Source organism: Podarcis cretensis, assembly GCF_951804945.1.
Source record: "Podarcis cretensis genome assembly, chromosome: 5".
Lineage (NCBI taxonomy): Eukaryota > Metazoa > Chordata > Lepidosauria > Squamata > Lacertidae > Podarcis > Podarcis cretensis.
This window is the reverse complement of record NC_137174.1, coordinates 24,404,201-24,423,582: the sequence shown is the minus strand read 5'-3', so window position 1 is coordinate 24,423,582 and position 19,382 is coordinate 24,404,201. Positions and strand designations below refer to the sequence as shown.

The window sequence follows — 19,382 nt, the reverse complement described above, 5'->3', positions numbered from 1 at the left end:
ATAAACAATAATTACAAGAAACAATACTCATGGCACTTTTACAGAATATCAGCTAAAGCAGGACTGTCTAACCTGTGACCTTTCAGACATTACTGAACTATAACTTCCATCAGACCCATCAGGAATGATGGGAATTGTAATTCAGAACCTCTGGAGGGCCACTGGTTTAGCTGCCACCAACCTAAAATAACACAAATTATGGATAAAAATTTAAGTTCGTCATCTTAAAATATTTTTCACACTACATTCACAGACTGCACCTGACATTAGGGGTTTTTTTTTGGGGGGGGGGGATGCATAGTTAAGCTCCCTTTCAATTGTTTACATGATCTTGTTTGTTTTTATACTACTGATGACATGCCATTCATATTAGAAAGTATTCACATCAAGCCTTAAAGGCAAATTTTCTACCCAAGGTAGACTGCAGCTGAGGCAGAAGGGAAGCAGGACCACTCCACTAGCTCTGCAGATGTTTTAGGTTTCTTCTCTCACTGAGCTGTTGCCATCTAAGCTGGTTGTTATAAGAACCCAACAACATCAAGAAGCGGTTCTTGTGCTTGCTAGTTTCCATCTTCCCTCCTCAACACTTTTGCCTTGGGTGTCATGAGGTCAGAGACTACTTTTTAAAAAAGATTATCTACAAGCTGTCCTGGGAGGCTTTTTGGTTGATGAACAGGGCAAGAATGCTTTAAATTTATGAAGTTAAACCACAGGAGGGGGGGAAGGGGACATAGCTCATAGGTTATGGGTACAGGCTTCTGCCTCTGACCACAACACTTTGGGGGGGGGGGCTGCTGCTTCTAAAATGATTAACACCAGTGGCTCACTCCATGACTCTGATGCTACAACCGTAAACAGCTTTAATCATCAATGACAGCACAGCCTGTTCTCCTTGTGGTTTAAACCACAGCCATAATATTAGCTCTCCTCTTAGCAGTAAATGGCCCATGCTTCAACCATGATATGGAATCAAAACACTATTTGGGGCTCTTATCGTAACAGTGAGTCTCTTTGTAGTTTTCCTAAGAACTTGGGACACCAAGTATATTGTTTTAATAAACATTCCTGAACCTCCTAACAGATGATAAAACTACTGACTGTGACCACAGTGCATCCTACTGAAATTTCAAAAACAAAACATCCGAAGACTCAATATTTTGAGTGGGGGAAAGAGTTTCCTATCAGCATAGAAAACATTCTGCTAAAGAGAAAAAAGCTGATGTTTCAATATACCAGGTAAGTATTTCAACACACAAAATTCAAAACACAAAGCTTGTACAAAACTGCAAAAAAATCTATTAACTGTTAATCCCATTTTACATACATACATATTAAGTAGATTAATGTTATTTTCAGTATTTCATTTTATTTCTGCCTATAAGGTAGCAACTGTGGCAACCTGTCTTTCGGTTTATGTCCCATTCACGGGTGTAGCCAGGATTTTTGTTAGGGGGGTCAGAACCTCAGTTAGTTAAGTATTTTTATTGATTTTTTGTTGATTGGGGGAGCAGCTGTCCCCCCCCCAGCTACACCCATGGTCCCATCTCAATCAAAGCACATAATTCCCTACAGACCCACACACAACTAAGTCAGTGTTTGCAAAAACAGCCACCGATTCAAATTGTCTAGAACAGTTCTGTAGAATGTAATACAGTAGACAAAAGAAAGTATAATGTATTGATTGATTTGTTATCAAGCCACGAAAGCATCCCTAACAACTAAAATCCTGATATTCCATGTATCGTACATTGTTCAGGAATACCCTAAGGCTGTGGATCTCATCCTCTCAAACATAGGCATCCTTACGCCCACAAGACTAGAAGAAGATTGTTTTATAAACGCTGTTGCCCTTATCATAAGATTTGTTTCTTTTTAAAACCCTACTGTCATTTTAATTCTTCAGACTTTTTAAAGTTGCTATTTGAAATATGTGGAATATTTTATTAAGCCAGGATAGATTTATTACTAGACCATCAAATGATATATGCATACATACTGTACTAGAAAATGCTGGTGAAAGGGGCAATTCAAATATGACCTGTACTGGTCTCGCCCAGTGTATTGATACACTGGTGCAACTTGTCAACTTATGCTATAGGGGTGGTTAATAATAATAATAATAATAATAATAATTTATTTATATCCTGCACATCTGGCTGGGTTTCCCCAGCCACTCTGGGTGGCTCCCAACAAAATTAATGATGATAATCATAATAATAAAGCGATAAAACATCAGACATTAAAAACTTCCCTAAACAGGGCTGTCTTCTAAATGTCAGATAGTTGTTTATTTCCTTGACATCTGATGCGTCTTCCACAGGGTGGGTACCACTACCAAGAAGGCCCGCTGGCTGGTTCCCTGTAACCCCACTTCTTGCAGTGAGGGAACCACCAGAAGGCCCTCAGACCTGGACCTCAGTGAATGATGGAGGTGGAGACGCTCCTTCAGGTATGCTGGGCCGAAGCCGTTTAAGGCTTTAAAGGTCAGCACCAACACTTTGAATTGTGCTCAGTAATAGTATTACTTGCTAAAGAACAAATTACATTCAGCCACACACACCAGTTTTTAGAACAGCATCTTGCATAATTGCCTGGTAAATAACTTGTTTTACTTTACTGTGGAGATGGGGAAACCTGCAGCCCTCCAGATGGACTCCAACTCCCATGAGTCCAAGTCAACGAAGACCCATAGTGACTGATGATGAGAGTTGTACCGCAGCAAGGTTTGGAGAGGCACAGGTTTTCTATCCCCACCCTACAATTTCATTCGATTAGACTAGGAATTATTTAAGTTCAAAACACAGAAGTTGATCTAAAGTTCTGAATCAGATCAAGCACACTATGAAAAAAACTAGCCTTGAAATGTTTGCAACTGAAGCACCTTCCCCTTTTTGCCTTCTACTCTTCCAAGAGTGCTTCAGTTTTACTTTGCAGCTCACAACCTAGCCCTTTCATATTCTTTGCTGACCACTAAGATATTAGTTAAGGCTGGGACAGTGAAAAAGATCACAGAATATAAATGTGCAAAGTTTACTACATCATTAAGTATTAATGCTACGCTCATATGGTTGTTCAAAAAGTTATATTGAAAGCCACCTGATCATTTTAAAGATAGCCTGCCTCAAGGGCCTTAATGTATTTTCCTGCACTGCTTCTCAGATCATAAAATGCGGCCTCCCCCCCCCCCTTTTAACTTAAGGCACGGGCGATGGTGCCTTATGACGGCAATGGAGAGGCCGGAGGATGAGGATACCGTGTCATCCCGAACGAAAACACCAAGTTAATGGAAGATGTCGTCATTTCCCTTCCGGTTTTCTCATGGCTGTTACCGTCCTCCCGCCTCGCTCCCCACCCACCCATGTAACTTGCAAGAGAGCAGACAGCGCCAGCGCGACCATAGGGGAAAGCGGGGAAACAGGGAGCCACTGCGGCCACTGTTTCGGGACAGAGACCCCTACGAATAATAACGGGTGGGTGGGAAGGGGGGGGGCCTGAACCCGAGGCGGCGTCCAAGCCGCACCCTAGTCCGAGCTGGGGGAGGGGGGATACAGGACCACACGAGAGAGCTTGGCAGGAGTTCGTACTTTGGGCAACAGCCCCCCGAGATCGGGAGCATCCCGAGCCGAAGCGGGCCGTTCCAGGATGAGGCCAAAGTCGCCTCCTCAGCACTTACCCCGGAAGAGGCCTCGGCGCTAGGAGTCGACGACTCTCTCTCCGATTCCGACCCACCTGATCGCCCCAAGGCCCCCCTCGCTCGCAACCGCCCCGGCTCTCGATTGGGGGCGACGGGAAGGGGGGGGGAGAGAAATGCAGGGCGGCGGGTTAAGACCCTCGAAATAAGCAGGTCGCAGGAACCGATTCGCCGCGCACGTCTCCTCGGGAGTCACTTGCGCCGCGGTCCGCTAGGAACCGAGTCCTCCTGCCCGGGATTGCAGCCCCCGATCCCGGTTGCGTGCCATGGGGGGCAACCGGGGAGGAGTATTTTTTTAAGCTTTGGGAGGGGGGAGGGAGAGAAGATCCCTTGCTTGGTGTTTATAGTCACAGAAACGCAGGCCATCCAGGCTTCGGGGTTAACGCCTCCACCCTCCCCCTCTCCTTATGTACACACGCATATTTATACACGGATTCCCTCCCGGCTTCATCCTCGGGGCCGCCTCGCCTTCTGCGGCCTTGCGAGGCTTCCCGTCGTGTCGGAAAGCGAGGAAGAGAAAGCAGGCCGCCGCCGCCGCCGCCTCCTCACCCAGCGCCGGAGAGCCCGGCATAGGCCTCCGGGAGTTCGCTCGGCCTCTCTCTAACTCTCCACACTTACCACAGCGAGGCCGAGGAAGCGAGCACACAAACGCACAACCACAACCGAGAAACGGAAGGGGAGGGGGGGAACGAAACCTGCCGGGGTAGGTGGAGAGGGACGGGGGTGGCGGGGCCTCCGCCGGCTTCGCTCCCAACGGCCGGGCTCCCGGGCTCTCTCCTTCCTGCCCTCGCTCGGTGCCTTCGGGCGACGCCCCCGGGGCCTCGGGCTCCTCCGGTCGCCTCTCCTCACAGGCCGCCCGGGCTAGAGCGCCGGCCTTTCGTCCTCGCAGGAGCCGCCGAGCCGCCGCCGCCACCACCGCCGCCGCCTCCTCCTCCGGCTGCTGCTGCTGCTGCGCCGCCGCTTCCTCCGCGCCGGGATTCTCGCTGCCGCCGCCGCCGCTGCTGCTGCTGCTACTACTAGTGCGGCTGCTCTTTGAACAGGGCCCTGGACCATCTCTCCGCCATTTGCCCCCCGCTCCTTCCGTCACTGCGCTCACACACTCGGCCTCCCTCCGTCGCCGCCGCCGCGGCCAATCACGGCCCGCGTTGCTCAACCGACGAGCCGGGCGACGTCGCGCATGCGCCGCCGCCGCCGCCGGCCGCGTTCGGGCGCCCCCGCGAGTGCGAGTGCGCGCGCGCGCCAGCCAGCCGAAGGGCTGATAGGATATGTAGTTGGTGTTCCGTCTGGCTGGTTGCAGCTCCTTTCCTCGCGCCCTGCTCCTCCTCGCACGCGCACAGTCTTGGTGACTTCCCTTTTTGGGGACGCGTTTTGGAGCCTCTGGAGAGTTCTGCAAACCGCAGCAGTGCTGACTCAGTAGCCCAAGGGCTCCCTTGACAGCTTACCTACTTAATATCCCCTGTTTTTTGTGGTCTGGCTGTTGGATGCGTTGCTTTTTATTGAGTTTGAAATGGGTTGTTGCTCTGGTTTGCGGGAAGGACCCATGGGGTAAAACAGGGGTAGGCAACCTAAGGCCCATGGGCCACAAGCAGCCCATGGGGGTTGTTTAACCGGCCCACGAGCCACCCCCAAACCGAGCCACCCGCACGGCAAGTCCCCTTGCACTGCGCTAAACCGGTGCAACTCGCTACCGCGGTGCCAGAAATCATGTCTGTGCACGCTCAGACGCCGAAAATTGTGTCTGTGCAGACGCAGATGCCAGAAATCGCAGCCACGCACACTCACAATCCGGCCCACAGGGATCTCCGCTGGAGTGAACCGGCCCAGGCGAGGTAAACCTTGCTGACCTCTGGGTTAAAAGCAGCATGCAAACGACAACAATAATTCCAGTTACAGATAGGTAGCCGTGTTGGTCTGCCATAGTCAAAACAAAAATTTTTTTTCCTTCCAGTAGCACCTTAAAGACCAACTAAGTTAGTTCTTGGTATGAGCTTTCGTGTGCATGCACAGAAGTGTGCATGCACACGAAAGCTCATACCAAGAACTAACTTAGTTGGTCTTTAAGGTGCTACTGGAAGGAAAAAAAATTTTTGTTTTGACAACAATAATATTATTTATACCCTATCCATCTGGCTGGGTTTCCCCAGCCGCTCTGGGCGGCTCCCAACAGATTAAAAGCATGATAAAACATCAAACATTAAAAACTTCCCTAAACGGCTGCCTTCAGATGTCTTCTAAATGTCAGAAAGTTGTTTATTTCCTAGACATCTGATGGGAGGGCATTCCACAGGGTGGGTGCCACTACCGAGAAGGCCCTCTGCCTGGTTCCCTTTTTAACCTCACTTCTCGCAGTGAGGGAGCCACCAGAAGGCCCTCGGAGCTGGACCTCAGTGGCTGGGCCGAATGATGGGGATGGAAATAACAACAACACATACACACAACACCACCAGGGCCAGATTAAGACCTGTAGAGGCCCAAAGCACTTCAAAGATTTTGGTTCCCCTATATATATCTATTTCAAAATACAGTCGTACCTTGGGTCCTGAACACCCTGGAACTCGGATGTTTTGGCTCTTGAATGCCACAAATCCGGAAGTGATTGTTCCGGTTTGCAAACATTCTTTTGTAACCCAAATGTCCAATGGGGTTTCCGCAGCTTCTGATTGGCTGCAGGAGCTTCCTGCAGCCAATCAGAAGCCACGATTTGGTTTTCGAAAATTTTGGAAGTTGAATGGACTTCCGGAATGCATTCCATTCAACTTCCAAGGTACAACAGTATAAACAATATTAAACCATAAAATACAATTTTATTTTTCAAAATAAAACAACCTACAGTAAGATGGAAAATGTTTCTTTTTCTATATTTATATAAATAATGTTTATTTTCAGCTGCACCACATGGTCCATGGTAAATCTGGCATTGGAAAATGTCTGTGGTGTTTCCCTTCCCTTGATGCCTTAATTATGTGCTTAATATTTAATCCAGCCCCAAACTTCTGATTGTTCTCTTGTCTCTAAATGCACAAGCTTCTGCTGCCATTTAACTCCTTTTCTTCCTGTGGTTTGGCTTTAGTGTGGACCAGTATTGTATATAGTCTGATTCTCTCGCCTAGCAACGTAACTCAGTCAGTAGAACAAGAGACTCTTGATCTCAAGAGTCCTGGTCAAAATGGAGAACATCCAGTAATGGGCAAGGGCAAGCTGGTTAAGAACTCTCATTGGACTTTCTGGACTTTACTTTGCCCCATAAGAATTAATTCCATTCACATATATGGGATAAAATAAAGGAGGGCCCTTGGTGAAACTGTTGATGTGCGTGTGAGGGGAGTGGCACTGGCCCTCTCCCCTCCAACCCTACCTAGGAGACAATGTTGAAATCTTCATCATAGTTACTTTATATAGCTCTATCAGTATAGCAGTGCTCTACCATGTAACAAAAGCAAAAGGGCAGGTCCCTACATGAATAATTTTAGTCTAAATTTCAACACTGGCCAGAGTCAACAAAAGGAGAGGAGGGAGAGAAAGATAACTAGAGCAGGGCTCAGCAAACTTTATCAGCAGGGGGCCAGTCCACTGTCCTTCAGACCTTGTGGGGGGGCAGACCATATTTTTTGGGGGGAAATAATGAACGAATTCCTATGCCCCACAAATAACCCAGAGATGCATTTTAAATAAAAGCACAAATTCTATTCGTAAAAACATGCTGATTCCCGGACCACCAGTGGGCCGGATTTAGAAGGCGATTGGGCCAGATCTGGCCCCCGGGCCTTAGTTTGCCTACCCATGAACTAGAGGGAAGAAATTGTTGTTGTTGTTATTTTAATTTCTTGTACCCTGCCCATGTGACTGAGTTGCCCATCCGCTCTGGGCAGCTTCCAACAGAATACAAAAGAATATTTATTAAATTTGAAAACCGCCCTTCATCCAAAGATCACAGGGCACTTCACAACATAAAAATACAAAATACATAAAGTTAAAAGGGACATTTGTGGTGTTACATGTATTTACATTTCATTTCAATCTATTCTCCCAGTTCATGTTCCTCCCTCTCTCATCCATATTGGAGTCTTCAGGAGGCAGTAATCTGGTGGTTTTGGTTAGTTTTTGTTTTACGTACGTTGATATTGTAAAACACATGTATATTGAGGGGGTTTTTCACTTGCCAGCATTGGTTTTTCACTTGCCGGCATTTACAAAGCTGACGTATTCTAGCATTTAGGCTTCAGGCCATCTATGTGCCAGGTTGCAATATCTTTCCCTTACTAAAGATATTGCAACCTGGCACATAGATGGCCTGAAGCCTAAATGCTAGAATACGTCAGCTTTGTAAATGCCGGCAAGTGAAAAACCAAGTATCAGTGACTGAAATCAAAATTCAAGAGATGGGGAATCAATAAGTGATCCCTATCATGGCTCCCCTGTGTCAGAAGTGCAAGCCAGTCAGCAAAGAACTGCTGTGCGCTCAAACACCCTTTCTTTTCTGCAGTTTTCACTCCCATATGGTACAATCATGCCAGTTTGAGAATCCTCCCTAGTAGGTAATAGCTGCTGGAAATACTGGTTCTACAGGATGAAGCAACAATGATAGTCATACATCTCAGACAGTACATCTTCACCAGTCTTCCCACCCCCCCACCCCCGCCCCAACTCCTACATGAACAATGAGCAACATTCGCTCCTGAAAAACAGTATTACTAAACTATATTGCGTTAAAAATCTCAGTTTTTAACAGGATTGCCACCACTGTTTCTCACAGAATGTATTTTAAAGCAAATTTTACTTGTTCTTTCTCACACACACACAAAAATTGTGCTAGGCTGAAAGAATTACATTAAGACTAGCAATATTTCTGTGTGTCCTGCATATCCCTTGGTTGTCACAAGTTTTTGTCTAAAGCAAAATCTGAAGTGAATTCAGGTTCATTCTCAGGCAGAGATATGAGAAACTTTGAGGAAACCCAAAGGTTGTTTTTTAAAAATATAGTTATTTTAGGCTGGGTTGGAGTGGGAATTGCAGGATTACATTTTCTCACGTTGTAGCTATCTCCGATAAGATGTAGTAAGATACCAGATGGTTGAATCCAGTAGGACTTAAATCAGTGCAGTACTGTTGAAGGTAATGGGGCAAGTTAGGCTGCATTCCTAACCCCCTACCTGGGAGTACACCCCATTTAATTTACTATGTCTTGAGTAGGCATGCTTAGGATTCTCCTGCTAGTCACACACAGTACTGGAATCCAACCCAGGATATTTGGGGCAAGTTAAAGTTCTTTTCTTCAGTGGCGTTTGGACTTTTGGTTTTATTATTTTTATTTCATGAACATGGCTTACTGACATGAGTGTTGGACGACTAGGATCGTGATGGGCGAGGGGGCAACAGGGTTCAGGGTCGTAGCCTCCTCCTGCCCTGAGTATTCAAGATGAGGAGTTAAATCTCAGAATGAGGTTGTGGTAAGCTATTTGACACAGGACAAGGCCATATTAAGACATGTTGAAGCCCTAAGGTATATCAAGCTTCAAATGCCCCATAGCAGTAAGCCCCACACTGGAAAGTGTATTATTCTCACATAATGGAAATGGAAATAATAAATCATACTTTTGTCTTATCAGAACAATGATGTCTGTTTTAGATTCTGTTTCCCCCATTTATTTTCCAACCAATTATGTAAAACTTGAAATTTTGTTGTTGTTTTTAAAAAGTTGCAGTTAGAGGTCCAAAACTGTAGTTTCCTCATCTTGCACGGCCCTATGCCCAACCTTCTCTCCCTTTTCTCTCTTTACCGCCCTTTTTCCCCCCTCAGCGAGTTCTTCTAGTCTTTGTGTCGCTTTCTGTGGAAGGGATTGAAAGGGGCTTGTTAATAAAGCACATGCCAAAGAGGGCCCCAGCCTCCTTTACCTCCTAGGATGTATAGCAGCCATATTACAGGTCATAAAGTCCAAAATAAGCACCCCTCACATCCACCCCATTAACCTAAAGCGGTCCTACACTTCTCTCATAGCCATGTAGAATCCTGCAAACTGTAGTTTGTTGAGGGTGCTGAGAAGGGTGAAGTTGGCACCGTTGAGGTACCACAATTCCCAAGATTCTTTGAGGAAAGCCATGACGTTAAACGGATATGGGTGGAGGAATGAAACCTGACGACAGAAACCCCCACTCCCAGAGATGACCCCTGGCCATCCAAAGGATTCATTCACACAAGCATGCGTTATTTATTTACAACGTTTAACATAAAACTAGGTCCTTCAAGCAGGCTTGCAAACTTTCTGAACAGGAAAATATAATCCACCCATCAGAACACAAAACAGAGAGAGCCAAGTGCCAGCAATGGCAGGATTAAATAATGGTGAAACCCTCAGTAAGATAGTTAAAACAGCTCAGTCTCCACCTTGCCCAAACACACCTTGTGAAAGAAGGCCCTAGCAGCCCATCAGGGGCTATTAAACAAACAAGGAATACAAAAGTCCATCCATATTCCTCTGCAAAACAGAACAGCCTAGCTATTACATTACAAGAGAAATTCTAAGGAAGGGGGCGAGGGGAAAAGCAATTCACAGGCCACTGAAATCTCAGGGTGGCTGTGTAGTTATTCACCTCCAGCAGGTGACAGAATTAATGATCCAGCTAGAATAATAAAGCGGAATAAAATAGATTTTTTTTAAAAAAATATGTGTGTGTGTTGTCACTAAGAGGCAATGGAATATGGCAAAGCAAATCTGTCAGTAAACGCATTAAAAAGCAGCACTAAATAAATGAGCTGCTCTACTCAGTTTCCTGTGATTCTGATTATATTGGTAGTACCAACCTCTGTAGTGTATTAAGCAGATTCTGCATGTTTCAATTGCACAGTCCTTTGAAATCTAAGAAGGTACCAGATGCACTAGATAGATGATAGATAAATCTGAAGAAGTTGACAAGCAAAGTGAAATCACAATCCTATTGATTGGCTATTGTGACTTCTGTAATAAAAATAGATCATTACCAGAGCACAGAACATCCAAACATAAAGATACATGCATCTTTACCCTGAATTATGGTTTTTGACCTACCCCACACTGTTTTTGTCATTTGTTTTAAACTGATTTTAATGTTGTGTTTTAAATTGTGGTGTCCTGCCCTGGGAACTTAGGACAAAGGGTCAGTAATAAATCAAGATGATAATATGATAAGTTGACACTTGTAAAAAAATAGAAAATAAAATCAACAGCCATCCCAACAGCTTGTAAGTCTTAAGACTGTTGCCTGTTTCAAACATTCCCATGGATCATTTATTTGCTGAGAGGTTAAACAATCAAGCCCATATGTGGGGTTTTTTGGTACCTTGAAATGATCACACTTGAAAGTGGGTAGGATAAAATGAACATTGTTCATCCTGAAATAATTCCATTTAGAAAGCTACTTGAGGATGCCCTTCGGCTCTCAGAAAGAGAATTGTTGTCACGTGTAAAGTGAGGAGATGAACTTTGCTCGTGGCTTTTGGGTAAATAAACAGGGACAGAAAAGAATTGTCAAAACTAGGTGAGGTGGGTGCCCAAAACTGTGATCTGAGGGAGGGGCGGGGGGACGATATTGGGTGGTACAATATACTCCCATAGAGACTACCTTACACTGTGTTTAAAACCAAAATCACATTTGGATAGAAACTGTTTCTCAGGTGGCTAGTCCTAGTCTTTATAACCCTGTACCTTCTTCCAGAAGGCAGAAGCTGAAAGAGATCATTTCCGGGGTGCGCACTATCCTGCACTATCTCTGCAGCTTTTTTATGACACCTGGAAGCACAGATTTGATCCAAGGTGGGAAGAGTGCACTCTTAGGCACACGTAGGGCAACCGAAGACTCCTGAAGCCTGTGGGTTAAGGCTCTAAGGCCCATGGGCAGGATAAGAGCTCCCTTTGGTGCTAATCTGACTCACTTGCCTGACATTTTGGGATCCCAGGAAAGTTTCCTTACTCGCTTTCAGAGGTGTGGCTAGTGTCATGGACTGGTTGGACGCAGAGGAATGGTGATAGTAACTCACTGGGGAACCCCCAAGGGAAGAAGGCTCAGAACCAAGCAGTGGCGTAGCATGGGTTGTCAGCACCCGGGGCAAGGCAAGTAATTTGCGCCCCCTAACCCGTGGATTTGCCCTAACCCCAGATGTTGCACCCGGTGCGGCCGGGCCCCCCCCCTGCACCCCCCACGCTACGCCACTGGAACCAAGGGGTTGGTGGTGGGACAATGATGAGGGGTCAGAGGGCAAAGAGAGAGAAGACCGGGAGGAGGGGTGATCTTGAGGCCCTAGCTAGTGGCAGAGGCCAGTTTGTTGCTTCCCATCAGCTCTCCACTGAACAATGGTACAGTATATTCTCATGCTACCACTAAACCTTTTGGTTCAGCAATCTGTACCAAACTGGGCACATGCACTTGGGCTTCTGGGCCTGTGACATGACTCATGACTCCGTACAGGTGAAGCCTTCAGCAGAACTTCAGCAAACACATTCCCTCCCCAACAAGGAGGGGAAACAAACATTTTTGGCTTCTCTGCAAAAAAACAACCTGTCGCTCGTCCTGGTTCCAAGACACAGGCCTGCCTGCCTTTGTTTTCTGTCCATTTTGCTCCTACAAAATAGACTAGATTCTTGAAAAAAAAAAGCACCGGATGATTGCTCATTCAAGGGCTGCAACATCAATTGCTGGTTGGTCCTTGAGACGCACCAAGAACATAAGGTCAGGTGGGCGCATTTTGAAAAGTCAAGTCACAAACACTTTGGTAGAGAAAGGAAGACACTTAATGCCACCTGAATGAAGGCAAGGGTGGTGTGTGGCTTAAATGGTTTTATAATTCAATTTTCCAGTGGTTTAGGAAAGGTTAATATAACTCTTTTCCTTCCTTTGAGATGCAGTTTACAGGCCAGACCATTTAGGATCGTAATAGTTCCTTGCAACGAAGTATATATATTCAGTGCTTTTTTTCTTTAAAAAAAAATGTTTAGGGGTTCTCTCATTTTCCTATTCATATTGAAATACTGCCCCTCAGTGAGGCCAAACTTAGATTCACAAAATGTTCAGGGGAATGCCTACCCCTACGGGCCCCCCACCCAAAGCACTGAATACATTCAGTTCCTACCACTGGATCATTTCACATTTTTCCTCCCATCTCCTTAGGCATAGTGAGAAAGCCGCCTCAGGCAACTGACTTCAGGCATCGTTGTTGTTGTTTAGTCGTTTAGTCGTGTCCGACTCTTCGTGACCCCATGGACCAGAGAACGCCAGGCACTCCTGTCCTCCACTGCCCCCCGCAGCTTGGTCAGACTCATGCTGGTAACCTCGAAAACACTATCCAACCATCTCGTCCTCTGTCGCCCCCTTCTCCTTGTGCCCTCCATCTTTCCCAACATCAGGGTCTTCTCCAGGGAGTCTTCTCTTCTCATGAGGTGGCCAAAGTACTGGAGCCTCAGCTTCGTTAGAGGGCATCAAATCATGGGCGTAGCCAGGGTTTTTGTTGCGGGGGGCAGACCTTTTGTTGGGGGGGGGGCAGAACCTCAGTTTGCTATGTATTTTTTAAAATTTTCTACTGATTGGGGGGCAGCTGCCCCTGCCTGCCACCCCCCCTTGGCTACGCCCATGTATCAAATTGTTACCGGTAATTATTTTTTCTGTTCTGTTTTCATTTGCTGAGGGCAGGGAGAGATGCTTATGGGATTTTCTGTCTCAGGGGCCAGCCTTGGGTATTATTGATGCCTTGACTGGGGAAGGCATTTGCCACTCTCCCTGGCAGCAAATAAATAAATAAATAAATGTTCACAGGAACATGAGATGCTGCCTTCTGCCATTGGTCTATATAGCTTAGAGTTATCTACACTGACTGGCAGCAGCTGTCCAGGTGTTCAGACAGAAGTCTCTCCTGCCAGCCCTAGCTGGAGATGCTGAGGATTAAAGCTGGGACCTTTTGCATGCGAAATACCGTATTTTTCGCTCTATAAGACGCACCAGACCACAAGACGCACCAAGTTTTTGGAGGAGGAAAACAAGAAAAAAAATCTGAATCTCAGAAGCCAGAACAGCAAGAGGGATTGCTGCACAGTGAAAGCAGCAATCCCTCTTGCTGTTCTGGCTTCTGGGATAGCTGCAAAGCCTGCATTCACTCCATAAGATGCACACACATTTCCCCTTACTTTTTAGGAGGGAAAAAGTGGGTCTTATAGAGCAAAAAATACGGTAAGCACTATGCCTGAGCTACAGGCCTGTATTCAGCTGGCCTTGGATGCAGCCTGCTTTAGGGGGGTTTACTGTATAAGGGCAGTCTCCCCTCCCCAGCTGACATGGCGATAGGTGCGTCACATAGTCTTCACATGTAAAATGTGCCTAGACACATTTTTATAAAGAAGAAAAGCATATTTAGTGGCATCCTATTGCGTTGGTCTGCACTGACACCTAATGGGAAGCAAAGAGCATGGCAGTGGCTCTGGAGGAAATGCTAGGAATGTTTAACTCACATCTCTGTCCTTTGGTTCATTAAGAAGGAGATTGTGGTAATTCAAGGTGAAAATCATGTTAGACACCTGAATTACAGTTAAGGCAAAGCTGTGAACTTATTATTCAAAAGAGGATTTGGGCTGCACCTTGAGTGTGGTTTTTTTATCATTGTTTTCAAAGGAGCGCTGCTAAATTATACATCACCAAGCAGGTCCTTGACAGATGTAAATGCAGGGAAGCAAAGACTGCATTATAAATCGGAGCTGAGCAAAATGAAATTAAAATGTAATTGAATCGGGGGGGGGGAACCCTACAGTATGTGGGATCAATAAAGAGCTGCCTGCATGAATTTATAGTTCCGCCCACACCCCAAAATGTTAGCAAGGTGGGATTCTTTGGGGGAGGGGAGAGCAAAAAAACAAAGAAGTTTGTTTTAATTGTTGTAGTTGTTGATGGAGGCAATTCATATAATATCAACACACACAAGAAGCAATTTGTCAAAATGTCAAAGCTAAGGAACGCTTCGGGCACCTGGTTGCTTTTTCATTAATGGAAAGCATAGCTATGAGTTCATTTGAAAGCATAACAAAGGGCATGGACTGAGCAAACATGATGCAGAAACCTTGCTGAAGCTAAGCAGGTCTGGGTTTGGTCAGTGCTTGGATGGGAGGCAACCAGGAAATACCACATTGAGCCCCATCATGGGAGAAAAGCGAGATATGAATGTATTAAAATACATAATAATTTTTAAAAGCATATTGCTATAGTCTCTCCACTTCTGAGAATGAAGAAATCTACAGGGCTTAGTTTTCTTCCAAACAAGAGGATTACAGATTTTTATGATAGCTGTTTGTTCATTTATACATGTGTGTTTACACACACACAGAGAGAGAGTATATGTTAAGCATGGGGAAGCAGACCGGCAAGTAGATGGAAAATGCAAGTCTCAAAAATAGCAGCAGTACCCCCAAAAGTAAACCAGATGCTTTGAAGGCCCCTCCCCCAATGATTTCCCCTTACTGGTGGTTACTTTGCCATCGCCAGCTGATTTTCTTCTCTGGTGGTGCAGACTCTGGAGGGAGGTGGAAATGCAGCAGCAGACATCATTTAAGTATGTAATTTAAGGGCTAATTCTGCTAGTGTTAAAGTAGGGTTGCCATATTCCCAAAAGTGAAAATCCGGACAGAGCTGCTGAACTTCTTTTTTTCTTTTTGGTTGAAGTTGTTGAGCTTTTGAGGGCTTTTCTTTAATTTTTTAAGATATATACAGTGGTACTTCGGGTTACATATGCTTCAGGTTACATACGCTTCAGGTTACAGACTCCGCTAACCCAGAAATAATACCTCAGGTTAAGAACTTTGCTTCAGAATGAGAACAGAAATCGTGCTCCAGCAGTGCAGCGGCAGCAGGAGGCCCCATTAGCTAATGTGGTGTTTCAGGTTAAGACCATTTTCAAGTTAAGTACGGACCTCTGGAACGAATTAAGTACTTAACCCGAGGTACCACTGTATAAAAAAATTAAAATAGCCCAACTTGCCATATGTCCGGGTTTTCCAAGAATTGGGGAGGTGTTGCTTAGCAACCAGGCAGACTGGCAAGATGTTTGCTGGTGTATGTTGGGTCCTATACAGCCCTGCCCTGAACAAGGACCGAAATAAGGAAGACAAAAACTCTCTGTTTCTTTCTCCTCAAATTATATACTGTTTTTGTTCAGTTTCCTCAGGAAGCTGTTATCGGGATTTCATTTCCTTTCCTTTTCTCCAGACTCCTTATTGTAGTGACTTTGCTAGGGTGGGAAACTGCCCTGCAGAGAGATTGCCCTTAAGACAACGTCTCAGGCCAGCCTTTCCCTGACCATGCTAAAGAGTAAACCATGGTAAGATCTGCAAGTCACTCCACATTACTTTTGGAAGAGATGCAATGACTGAGTGAGTTTAAACCCTTACGGGCACAGCTCACCAGGACCTTCTCCTGTGCAAATCTTGACATGGGTGAGCACAGCCAATTCAGAGCAATGAATGGCTGCCATGCCCCCATCAGCACTAGAGGACAATAGTGGAGGGTGTGGGGGCGGGGACAAAATCTGCTGCCTCCCCATATTTTTAACACAGGGGGAAACCCTTCATTTCAGGCCTTAACTGTGATTGGAAAGTGTCCATCCGTCTCAATGAGCTTGTGCATATTGAAGGACTGTTTTCAATTTGGCTTGACAAATCTGAACTTCTGATATTCTATTTAAAATTCATTTAAGCTGCGATCATTTTTTCAGTTTTTTTTTCTTTTTTTAAAGGTTCTGTTTGCAACACATTTGGAGGCGTAATAATCACAGACCCAACCATTTTGTTTTATATCCTACCTTTTCTTCAAGAAGCACAACATAGCCTGCACGTTCCTTGCCTTTCCCCCCTACTAACAGCTCTTTGAGATAGGTTAGACTGAAAGGTAGCGAATGGCCTACAGTTACCCTGAGAGATTCATGGCTGAGAAGGTATCTGAACCCAGATCTTAAAAAGAGATACAGTGGTACCTCGGGGTACAGGTGCTTCAGGTTACGGATGCTTCAGGTTACAGACTCCGCTAACCCAGAAATAGTACCTCGGGTTAAGAACTTTGCTTCGGGATTAGAACAGAAATCGTGCGGCAGTAGCGGGAGGCCCCATTAGCTAAAGTGGTACCTCAGGTTAAGAACAGTTTCAGGTTAAGAACGGACCTCCAGAATGAATTAAGTTCTTAACCTGAGGTACCACTGTACATCAACAGGCCCTGGAATTCGTGGTGAAGCCAAGTTGAGATGCCGTAATACAATTAAGTACAAGGAAGCAGTCGGTGCCTCAATTAGTATTTTGCTTCATTAGCCGTAATGGGGAAGCCCAACATTCTCAGCTGGCCCTGTCAGTTAATATTAACCACCGACTTCAGAAAGCACTATAATAACAGAACAGAAATGGAATCCCACAGAGACACCAGCAGTACTTGACAAGGAATGCAAATATCCCTCCGCTGAGGAGAGCGTTATTGCCATCCTCGGTTCACACCACTGTAGGGCTTGTTGGAATACTCCAAAGAGAACAACAGAGCCGCATGCCGTAGGTTGTTTTCGTGACCTGCTGCCAGGATAAGAGCAAAAGGCTTGTGAAGACATGCGTGTACTGCGTTATTGTTACAACCCTTAATCAAATTAATCTGTCAAACCACCGCTTTGTTTAGCCCAGCATTGTCTCTTCAGACTGTTAGCAGTTCTCTAGGTTTCTGGGCAGGAGAATTTTAACCCCTCCTGGTGGTAATTCTTCACATTTGATGCCAGGGATGGAAACTGGAGTCTTCGAGGGCCTCATTCTCCTCCCTCTGGGCAACTTTCTGAGGTGTCATTGATGGGTGGGGCCAGGGGCAAAAGTAGGTGGGACATCATTTTAATTATACACTAGGCAATTTTCTGCATACATGGACTGCCACGGACTGGCTGGCTGCTGAGGAGTGGCAGGGCTAGGGAACCTCCAAGGAAAGAAGGCTCAGTGCTTGGGGAGTGGTGGTGGGATGGCGATGAGTGGTCAGAGAGAGAAAAGGGAGCAGGCTGGAGGAGGTGTCGGAAGCTGAAGAGGTAACAGGGTTTAGTGAGCAAGAAGAGGCTGTGGCAGAGAGCAGTCCAGAATCAGAGGCAGAAGCTGAGGCAGAAGAAGAGGGAGGCCAAGAGGCAGAGATCAGGCAGGTTGCTGAAGAAGTCAAGGAGTCCTCCCCTCCTGCTGTAACCAGCTCCTCCCCACCCCAGTCTCCCAGAACTGGCAGAGGTATGAAGAGGACAGAGCAGAGACAGACAAGGTGTTGGAGTCTCAGATTGCTTGGGAAGGAGCTGAGGCACAAGGAGACTTAGAAAACTGTCCTCACAACTGCCTCATTGGGACAAGACCTGCTGGGAAGAGTTGCTGTGCTCACTGGGCCTGAGCTGTTTTGTTTCTTTGCATAAAGTGTTCCCTTCATTGATACCTTGTGAGTTATTGCTGACCTGCTCCTGGTACCCGCCCTGAGGCTCACACACAGCTTTCCATCCAGATGAGAGTTCAAGGCATAATCAGAGTTCAAGGGCATATTTCAGTCAGGCAAAAATACTCAAAAAGTGTGAAAAGCAGAGCTGGCGAGAGGGGTGGCCTGGGGAGGGGGTGTGGTGTGGAAAGAGTCCTGAGAGCCACATAGAGAGACTGAAGGGCTGCATTTGCATCCACCCCAGGCTTGAGCTTCCCCACCCCAGAATTTCAGCGTCTCTCATTCATTCATTCATTCATTCATTCATTCATTCATTTATAAAACAGACTAAAACATAGATTCCTTCTCTGCAGGGAGATTCCAGTTTACAACTTAACATCCGCAAAACTACTGTGTCTGTCTAGTCACAATCCCACGTCTCCTGAGGCCACACAGCCTCTGGCTTTACAAAATATCCCTTATTTAAACAGGAGTGTAGCGGAATGCTGTACTTAACCATGAACCTTTGTCAGCTAAAACTGACATAACTCAAAAGACAGTGATCATGCACATGACTGTCTTTGGAACATGAATAAAACATTTGTGCCGTTGCATTTTAAAGTAGGCTCCCTTTAAAGGTCTCTGTTAAACGCTTGCCATTTACACTAGGTGTGGATCCTGCTCATCAGGATCTAGTCAGGGAGAAACTGCTTCAAAGGAACCGGCGGCAGCAAATTGTTTCTGATAGCAGAATCTTGGAAGTCGAGATGTTCCTACCTGAAATATTAGTGCGTCCTTGTGCTGTAGCATGAACCAAGATGTATTCACTCACTGACTCTTGCGCTTGTTGCTCTCTGTGCGCAAAGTCATAGCGGCGGTGGTTCTTAGTTGGCTGAGGCGCGAGGTGTCTTGTCATAGCCTGTGTCAGCTCTTCGAAAGTGCATGCCTCTATGTCTCTGGGTGCCATCAGACCTTCCAGTAGAGTGATGGCGGAACTTCCCAGCAACGTCAGTAGCACATCCAGCTTGTCTGCCTCCCTAGTGAAGCCTTGTAGTCAGACATAGCTCCTTATTTGGCGGAGCCACTGCGGCCATTCTGCAGGATGGCTCATATCGAAGTCCGGTGGCGGCCAACTATGACTGGTAGCCATCCTCGGACCTGGAGTAGTCGCTTGTGCAATTGTGGGTGGTTACGAAGACGCGGCAGGCACAGTCTCATTTCTGGGACTATTTGCTGAGTCCAGCGTGGCAGTGAAGTTGTGCTTACTGTGAGACTGCAGGCGGTA

At 46.0% G+C, this 19,382-nt stretch overlaps 1 protein-coding gene across 4 annotated transcripts in view; it reads right to left on the bottom strand.

Annotated features, from left to right (window-relative positions):
* Positions 1 to 19,028, bottom strand: part of WAPL (WAPL cohesin release factor) — a 54,588-nt gene extending 35,560 nt beyond the window's left edge. Inside the window, exon 1 of one of the 4 annotated variants that reach the window (XM_079975574.1) lies at positions 18,875 to 19,028. The gene's annotated coding sequence lies outside the window, so the exon portion shown is untranslated. Of the gene's footprint in view, positions 1 to 4,309; positions 4,801 to 18,874 lie in introns of those variants that run through there. The other 3 variants (XM_079975575.1, XM_079975576.1, XM_079975573.1) reach the window with 3 other exon arrangements.
* Positions 19,029 to 19,382: the final 354 nt, after the last annotated feature.